The following is a 9,596-nucleotide window of genomic DNA, read 5'->3' on the forward strand; positions in this document are numbered from 1 at the left end:
GGACACAGGCTCACCAAAAGACAGGGACCTAATCATGGGGCTAGAGAACACCTTCCCCCCCGCCAAGACACACACCTCAGGACCACATTACTAAAGGCTGTTTCTGGGAGTTTCTTCTACCAAATGCATCATGCTTGGCTATCTAGAAAAAAAAAAATCACAAGCCATACCAAAAGGCAGAAATCACAATTTGAAGAGACAGACCAGGCATCAGAACCAAACTCCGATACGGCAGGGGTTGTTGGAATTACCAGACTGGGGAATTTAAAACAATTCTGATTAATATGCTAAGGACTTTAATGGAAAAAGGAGACAATATGCAAGAACATATGGGCATTGTAAGCAGAGAGATGGAAATTCTGAGAAAGGTTAAAAAGAAAAGCCAGAGATCAAAAACATTTTAATAGGACTGAGGCATTCTTTTGATGGGCTCATTAGTAGACTGGACACGGCTGAGGAAAGAATCTCTCTCTGAGTTGGGCATGTGACCATAGCAACTCCAAAATTGAAAATTAAAAATAAAAGGTTGGAAAAAAATATAAAAGAATATCCAAGGACTATGGAACAACTGCACTGCTGTAACATACATGTAATGGGAACATCAGAAGGAAAAGAAAGAGACAAAGGAACAGGAGCAAAATTTGAGGCAATCATATCTGAAATACTCCCCAAATTAACATAAGGCTCCAAAACAGAGATCCAGGAAGCTCAGAAAACAACAGGTAGGATAAATGTCAAAAAAAAAAAAAAAAAAAAAAAAACTATATTTAAGGATATACAAATGAGGAGGAAGTAAAGTCTTTCTCAAAGAAACCAAAATTGAGGGAATTTGTTGCAAATACTCCTGCCTAGTAAGAAATATCAGAGAAGTTTTTTAAGGGAGAAGGAAAATGAAATAGGTCAGAAACTCAGATCTACCTAAAGAAAGGAAGAGCACCGAAGAAGGAATAAGTGAAGGAAAAAAAAAACCTTTTATTTTTCTTATTGTTGTGATCTAACAGATAACACTTTGTTCAAAATAATAACAGCCATTGGGACACCTGGGTGGCTCAGTGGTTGTGCATCTGCCTTCAGCTCAGGTCATAATCCCAGGGTCCTGGGATCGAGTCCCACATCGGGCTCCCCGCAGGGAGCCTGCTTCTCCCTTTGCCTGTGTCTCTGCCTCTCTCTGTGTGTCTCTCATGAATAAATAAATAAAATCTAAAAAAATAATAAAAACAGCCATAATGTATTTGATTATGTATACTTATGTATGTTTACGGATGGGCATATAGTAGGGATACTCTTACCATACAACCCAAGAATCATGCTCCTTGATATTTACTCAAATGATTTGAAAACTTATGACCATACAAAAAACCTGCATATGGATGTTGATAGAAGCTTTATTCATAATTCCCAAAACTTGGGATCAACCAGGTAGGTGAATGGAGCTATGTTGCATTGCAGATGATGGAATTTTTTCAACGCTAAAAAGACCTGACCGTCCGAGCATGAAAAGACGCAGGAAACTTAAACGCGTATCACTAAGTGAGCGAAGCCCATCAGAGAAAGGCTACATACCGTATGATTCCAACTCTAGGACATTCTGGCAACACTGGAGACAGTAAACAGATCAGGGGTGGCCTGGAGGGGGCAGGGGCATGAGTAGGGTAGGCAGAGCACGGAGAGTTTTTAAGGCAATGAAACTATTCTGCGTAGTACCTCAAGGGTAAAAACATGCCATCGTACGTTCGTCTAAACCCACAGGATGTATGGTACTCCAGGTCAACTCTGGGCTTCGGGTGATCACCTTGTATCAGCGTAGGTCCAGCAGATGTGACGAGTGTACCTTTCTGGTGGGGATGTTAATAGTGGGGAACGCAGGGCTATATGGGAAATACCTGTACATTCTTCTAGCATTCGCCAAGAACCTAAGACTGCTCAAAAAAAAAAAATTTTTTTATTAGTCGACGAAAACATAACCACGAGTAACGACGACATGAGTAACATTGTTCTGCAATTATTTTTATGGTGATTTCACTGCTGATTGTCCCTATAGGGAGTGAGGAGGAAATGTTTCAGGTATGCTAGTCAGTAAATTCCTAACCACCTTCTCATTTCCTCAGGAATTCTGAAAGGTGTTAGAACTCGTGTGTCAACAACAGTTCAGATTGGGAAAACCTCCTACCCTCCCTAAAAACACAGTTCCAGGATTTAAATCCACATTTAATCAGAGGAATAAACAGGGAACACAGTGTTAAAACAGGCAGCCCTGTAGGCGTCTTAAATGCTATTGTGCAAACCTGCTATTGAGAAATGCAGCTCGAAGGAATCTAGCAAAGGAGAACATGATGTTGTCAAACTTGTCCAGCTCCTCGTGGATCCTGAATGTTGGACTCCACAAACCCTGCACTTAATTCTAATCAAGATATTCAGGAAGACACAGGACCCTCCCACCTTCCTTGGCTCCTTCTCCATTTCCCACCCAAACAAGAAGTGCTCTGGGTTGAAGACCACATTGCCACATACCTGAACACACACATTGCAATGAAGAAAGATGGGTTACTAATTTCCTTCAGTCTGTAACAGTAAAAAAAAAAAAAAAAAAAAAAAATTAAAAGTACAATAGAGTTTCACATTCAAAAGTTAATTGAATTCAACTCAGTCCAGATTTGAGATGAAGGGAGTGACTGCAAGTCTTCATCTGGAAGGGGCTGGGCCTTGCATTTGTGATCTTCATACAATATGGCAAACAAGCTGACTTTCCAAATCAGGAAAATGTGGGGAGTGGGGAGGGGACTGATAGGGATGATGAGGAGCTCAGAGGCCGCCCCCCCCCCAGCTCCCCAGAGCATTGCCCTGGTTCCCCTGCCACTTCTTGGGGCTCCTCTCTGAGCACCTACAGATTGGGCCAACATGACAGCCCATGATGGGCTCTTACACTGCCTTTGGCCCATTTCACACGTGGCTGAGTCTACCCTGCCTCCTAGGTAGATTGAATTCAGGTCAACCAATTCCGAGGCTCACCCACAGAGTCAAAGGCCTCGCCAATGGCCACCAAGGTGAGGGGGCAGTAGGGAATCTTAGCAAGTGCTCTGTCAGACCCTGTTGGTGTACGGATCAGGTAAGGAGCAAAGGTCAAGAAAGGCGGGATGACTCACCTGAGGGCACTGATTGAGCGAGCACCACGCACCAAAGCATGGTCAGTGGCCCAAGGGTCACACTTGTTCACTCTGCCAGTGTGAACTGTGCTAATTGTCTGAGTCCTTCCTTGAAACCCCAGTCAATGATGTGGGAGGAAGAGGCGAGATAAAACCATAAGCGTGTCCCAGAGTCCTGGTCATATTTTTGTTCAGAGTATGGTTGAATGCTTTCTTCATCCTACATGACCCAGATGAGGTCACTGGCATGCATGTCTGATTGCACCTTAGCTGGAGGTCACATCAGGTCACCTGGCCTCTCCCTGAACTGGCTCTGAGTACATCCTCCCACAACCGGAGGAAAGCTTTCTGCCCTTCTGTCCTCAGTGAAACCAGAACTTTGCTATTGACAACCACCTCCAATCATTACTGTCTCTTACTATGCGAGGTGCTGCATATATCTGAAACCATTTTATCTTCTGATAATCCAAGAGGGCATTCCCATTCCCATGGTATAGACAAGGAGGGGGGAAAAAAAAGAAGAGGAAGGCAGCGGAGGGATTTTTTTAAAAACCTGCCAAGACCCTAAAAGCCAGGACTGGAGGTTGGACCTCCCCCCCCAGGTGGGCTTCCCCACTGTCTCCATCCCAGCTCCAGATGTGGAACCGCTGCCGCCCTCCTACCTCCTACAAGAATCCCACTTCAGTTGTTTTTTAAAATGCCATGCTCTTATCACAGCTGGAACCCCAGCCTCAGTGTCCTTTCCTAGCAGGTTACTTTGTTTCAGCATCTTTGTCTAACAAGGAAATGTCATCCAAGAAAAGGAGGGAGAAGACAGGATTGGGGTGGGATTTAGTGGAGCAGAACCTCTTTAAATCGGGTATTTGTTGCGGTGTGTGGCAGCACATCCGTACACACGCACACATGCACGGAGGAATGTGTGTACCTGCAGGGGTGTGTACCCATTTCACCCGAATGTATCAAACTGGTGGGGTTCCAGTTGCCCCTTAATGGGGCTTGTTGGGGGTTTTTGAGTTTTTATTCTAATTTTGGTTAGTTAACACCCAGCATCATATTAGTTTCAGGTGTGCGAGCCAGTGATTCAGCCCTTCGTGCAACCCCCGGTGCTCCTCAGACCAGCACACTCACTCCTTGATTGTGCGTGAGTCATTCAGAAACGGATGGAAATGCTCAATCTCAAATGCTGCTTCCTGAATGAAAACACGCCACTGACCCACGTCACCCCGGGGAGCGGGCACCCGTGACCGTGATCTCCTGGCGGGATGTGAGCAGCCTGACTGCTCCTCGCCGCTGACAGCGTGTGACCGGAGGACAGGGCCCACCCGCGCTCTCCCCTCTACCGAGAGCCTCTCTCGCTTCGTCCACCGCCTCCTCACGTGGCCCAGCTCACGTCTCTTCCAGGAGGTTTGCTCTGAGCAAGCTCACAATTCTGCTTCTCCATTGTGGGAAACCCTGCTGGGCCCTGCACTGATCCCCGCCGTGCCCGCTGGGGTGGTTGTGAGTTGCTGCGTGAATCAGTGACCCGAAAGCTCCCCGCACCAAACCTACACCAAACCTGCACCAAATCTGCACCATGCTGGCTGCTCAGAAATGACGACCAGGGGGATTTGGTTTGAAAATAACACAGAACACGAAGCAAAATAAAAGGGAAAAATGTAAGATTTTTTTTTTTTTCGAGAAATCTTCCATTTTAAAACAGCAGGGTTTTCCTGGACATAAACCACAGTAAGCATCTAGCAGGTGTCAGGGTGGTGCCTGGCACAGTCCTGAACACTTGGTGTGTGCAGCTCCTTTATCCCCACAGTCACACAAGGAGGTGACTGTGGTGTCATCCCTGACAGACAGGGAAACCAGGCACCAGGGTTTGGGAAGTCACCCTAGTTCCCACAGTGAGAGAGGGAGATGTGGGGCTTGGCTCCGATCATGTAACCACCCTGTGCCCCCTGCTCCCTGACACTATGCACAGACTTGGGGTGTCGGGAGGTCCCCTTCTCAAGGCCCAAGGTCCAGCATGGCCATGTGGCTGAAGCCTCCCCGGGGCTCCCCTGGTTTTGGAGCTCCCTGCCCAGCCCAGCGCCAGGATGCAGCCCCAGGATGGGCCAACCCAGGTCGCCAACAGGCCTTTCTCTTACGCTGACTCTTCCTGGGGGTCCCGATTCATTTCTCTCTCTGACTCCTCCGACCTCCGGGGAGCTCCTCATCTTTAACGTGCTAAGGAAATCAGATTCTGTATTGTTTTGTTGTCTAATCAAAGTCTACTTTGATTACATTTTGTTCCCTTTGGAAGAACAGAGCAGCATCCACCCCAGAAAGGCAGGCAGAGGGCCACTGGAGCGGGTGCCAGGCCCATGTCCGGCCTGATGCAGGAGCAGCACCCTGGGCCGCAGTCATGGGCAGGAGGAGTCCCAGGCCTCTCACCCCAGTGAGCCCCCCATCGGCCTCCAGCCCTGCCACTGTCTAGTGCCATCACCTGCACACTCCCTGGCCACACAGGGGTCACTTGGACGCCACATGCCTCAGTGAACCTCCAAGACACATCAGGCACCAGGAGTTTTCTCCACATTCCAGGTACTGACCAGATAGGGCCCTCGGGCCCTTTGCAGAGAGTCTACCACGATAGCAATATTGCAGGTCATCAATTGAAAGAAGATTCTCACTGAAAACCAATGCAGCCATTGGAAGGGACCTTCCGACTCCGCCCAGAATGAGGAACAGAGAGAGATTTACTAAGGACCTGGGACTTCTGGCCCTGGGGGTGCCTCTGCCCCAGGATCCCCCAGAGCTGCCCCAGCCATCAGCTCCTCCCCCACAGAGGACCAGGGGACAGTCGCCACCTGTGACAGGGCACCCAAAGGACAGTGACACATAAGGGGGACTAGCTGCCTGCTTCTCTGCGCCTCGCTGGGTAAACAGCAGGACTTCAGGGAGGACCGTCCAGTCCCTAAGAGGAGAGGCCACTGGGCAAGAGCACAAGGTTAACATGATGAAACAAAATATCTATCACCAAACACAGAGAGGCTCCTTTTTCACAGCCGGGTTCTGGGGCCCTGCTGGGAGGCTTTCCACAGTCACCTTATCCCTCTCCTTCTGGCACTCAGGCATTTCTTCTGGAAAATGACTGAGCTTGAACCTCAAATGTGGTTCTGGCTGCAAGTGGCCGAGTTGTCTGGCAAGAGCAGTACTGTATGCTGAGTGCTTACAGCTGCACTGTGGAATACCAGCCACGGTGGGACCGCACCTGCCAGGGCCTGACCACTCCTGTCAGCGCTCTGCGTGTGCCAGCTGGCCTAATTCTCACAACGGCGCATCCCTCTCTAACAACTGAGGAAACGGGGGCACAGAGATGTTATGCAACTCACCCAAGGCCACACAGCCAGGAGATGCATGAGAGACATCTATAAGCACAAGCCATAACTTAGAACCATGTCTCCCCTTCTTTGTAATAAATTCTGAGCGCTGAGCACTGCAGGGTGGGGATATTAATAAAATGCATTTGTTTCTAGAGCTCACTTTTGTCCTCTTTATGGGAATTCACTTAAATCATGTCAATCTGAACTTTTTTTTAAAGATTTTATTTATTTATCTATGAGAGACAGAGAGAGGTAGAGACATAGGCAGAGGGAGAGGTCCCCTGTGGGGACCCCGATGTGGGACTTGATCCCAGGACCCCAGGATTGCATCCTGAGCCAAAGGCAGATGCTCAACCACTAAGCCACCCAGGTGCCCTTGGACTTTTTTTTTTTTTTAATGAGTAACATAGTTATCTGAAACTTGAAGGATGAGCAGGCTTCCATATCCTTATAACTTGCTTATTTGTAGCATCCTAAACTGAAAGTTAAAAAGTTCACCAAGCATAAAATAAACTCCAGTTTAAGCAAAATGAAACGTACCATAGGAGTAGTTTAAGGTCACCCCATTGAAGTTTTTCAGGATTTAAGGTCCTGAATAATTTTTTTTAAATGCCTTCAGTGTTTTCACAGCACCAGCCTACAGAGGTGGGGGGAATTTCAGGGAGCAAACCGCACCATCCAGAGAGTTACTAGTTATTGATGGAGTATCTATTAGGTACTTGTGACTTTACTGACAAAGATACTGTCACAGTTCACATCTTTGGTGGAGAAGGCAGGCCTTAATCCATGCATGCACACTTACAGACCTCAGTTTTATTCCATGAAACCAAGAAATCCAGGGTTCTGAGACAGCACATCGCTCAGTGGGCAGCTCCCCGAGGAGGTGGTTTTTGAGCTGGTATCTGAAGCATGCGTATCTCACATGTTGGCTGGAGAAGAGAGCATTCCAGGGACAGAGTATACCTCCTAGGTACACGTGCCAAGACACTCAGAGGCCAGTGGGGATGGTGCTCAGAACACAGGCCTGGCTAAGGACAGGGCTTGATCTGTTGGTGTGGCACACATGTTGGCACATCCAGTCCCACACACCCCTTTCCTGAAAACAGAACCCCAGTTAATCCAGGCAGTGGGCAAAGACCCCTTGATCACCATGAGGACAGACCACAGACCCAGAGGATGAATCATAATTGATTGGCTAAGTCTAACCCCTTTTCCTAGTAACTGGTCATGGGGGTGGGCACATGGCCAGTGCTGGCCAGTAAAGTATAGAGTGAAGAAGGCTGGAAAGTTACTGGGAAAAATCAGGTCTTCAGATAAAACCTCCGAGCTCAAGAGAAGAGGACTTTTGCCCTGCCTCTGTCGTCCTACCTGCCTGTGACTGCATGGCACGGTGGTCATCCAGAATCGGTGACAGTCCTAACACCCCAAAGCCACCATGCCGAGGATGGCACAATGGAAACCAGAAAACGTCTAGGTCTTTGACCTTGCTGAGCCATTGATCAAATCCTGGAACTGCCTCTCCCAGGCATCCTGGTATGTGGGGTCATTGAGCACCTTCAGGCAAGTCATTGCTGGCCGGGGACCCTCTTGCTCACAAATGCAGTTTGAACTGATTTACATGGGAAAGCATTCATCTCAGTGATGCACCATTAGGTCACAACCCACCCCAGAGATTAATGGCATGAAGACCCGTGTGTTATTATCTCTCATGGTTCTGTAAATTGACTGCCCAGTTGGGCAGTTCTTGTTTGAGGGCTTGAGGTCTTTGCAGATGTTGCAGTCATAGGGAGGATGGGGCTGCACTCGCCTGAGGGCTCACCTGGGCTGGATGCCTAAGGTGCTGCTGGCTGGGACCTGAGCTGGGGCTGTCAACCATCGTGCCCATGCATGGCCTCTTATGTGGCTTCAGTATCTCCAAGTATGGTGGCTGGTTTCCTAGAGTGAGCATTCAAAAAAAAGGGGGGGGGGGATTCCTAGAGACCCAGGCAAAAACAGCAAAGTCTTTTATGAGCCACTTCCAGAAGCCACACAGAATCATTGGTCAAAAACAAACCCCAGGTCCAAGTCCCTGCTCCGCTGTGTCAGGTATACTTGGACCCAAGCTCGAGCTTGTAAATAACCCCTCGTGTGTTTGCATCGGGAAAAAAACAGAAATAAAAACAAAAACAAAAATCCCAGAGCAAAGCCAGATTCAAGGTGAGACTACCAGGAGGTGTAATTTCATGCAATGGCCATCTTTGAGGACTAGCTATCATAGCATCAAAGTATTTTAAGTGATGGGTGGCATAGATAGTTGCTGTGTTGGACAGACTGGAGGAGAAACAAGATCAAGCTAAGATGGAGAGACCAGTGAGCTGGCTTTAGAGGATTGTGATGAGCTCTCAATATCTGTTCTGTCCCTCCTTTGTGTAGCCATGAGTCATCCCTTCTCTACACTGACTGACTCAGGAATGGGCAGACCCAAACCACAGCAGGCTGGGGAGACGTGGGCAGAGCTCTCAAGATCTCTGAGAAAGTTGGTTCCTTGCTCTTAAGAAAAACCATCAGGAGACCCATCTCTCTCTTCATCTAGACACAAAAATGGGATCCATCAGAGCTGATTGCTGTTGACTGAGGTCTTACGGCCAATGAGGAGTACTAGTCTTGAGGTGCTTTTGCAGTTGGTCTTGAAAAGAAGTTAATACTCTAGGCAGTGGAGCAGAGATCTCAGAAGAACCAGTCTCCAGTGGCTTTGTTGATCCACAGAAGCGGAGCTCTCCAGGGACGACCTGAACCTCGCTTTTTACATTTTTAAGTGAGGTGAGTGAAGAATGCCCCTACATCAATTTTGCAAGGCTACAGGTGTACTCAAAGGCGCTGGAGCAGGTGTCCAGAAGGACAAGGGATGGGAGTAGAAGTGCGAACCTGGTACAAAAAGGCAGAAATGCGTGGAGGGACGAACTACAAGTGATCTACACACTTAGCAGCCAGGATGACTCAGCTCACATCCCACGACACAACAGTACCGAGTTGAAAGCCCTTATGACACTAAGGAAAAGTTGTGGGAACGGGTTCAAGAGTGTATATATATATATGTATATATATATATATATATATAGAGAGA

General features: G+C 47.9%; 1 long non-coding RNA gene across 3 annotated transcripts in view; it reads left to right on the top strand.

The window, feature by feature from the left end:
• The window catches only part of LOC144320873 (uncharacterized), an 83,649-nt gene extending 77,004 nt beyond the window's left edge, over positions 1-6,645 (top strand). For all 3 annotated transcript variants that reach the window (XR_013386509.1, XR_013386512.1, XR_013386511.1), the window contains one exon: positions 4,202-6,645. This is a non-coding gene — a long non-coding RNA (uncharacterized LOC144320873). The remainder of the gene's footprint in view (positions 1-4,201) is intronic.
• The last annotated feature ends 2,951 nt before the right edge of the window (positions 6,646-9,596 follow it).

This window comes from Canis aureus, chromosome 1, assembly GCF_053574225.1.
Source record: "Canis aureus isolate CA01 chromosome 1, VMU_Caureus_v.1.0, whole genome shotgun sequence".
NCBI lineage: Eukaryota > Metazoa > Chordata > Mammalia > Carnivora > Canidae > Canis > Canis aureus.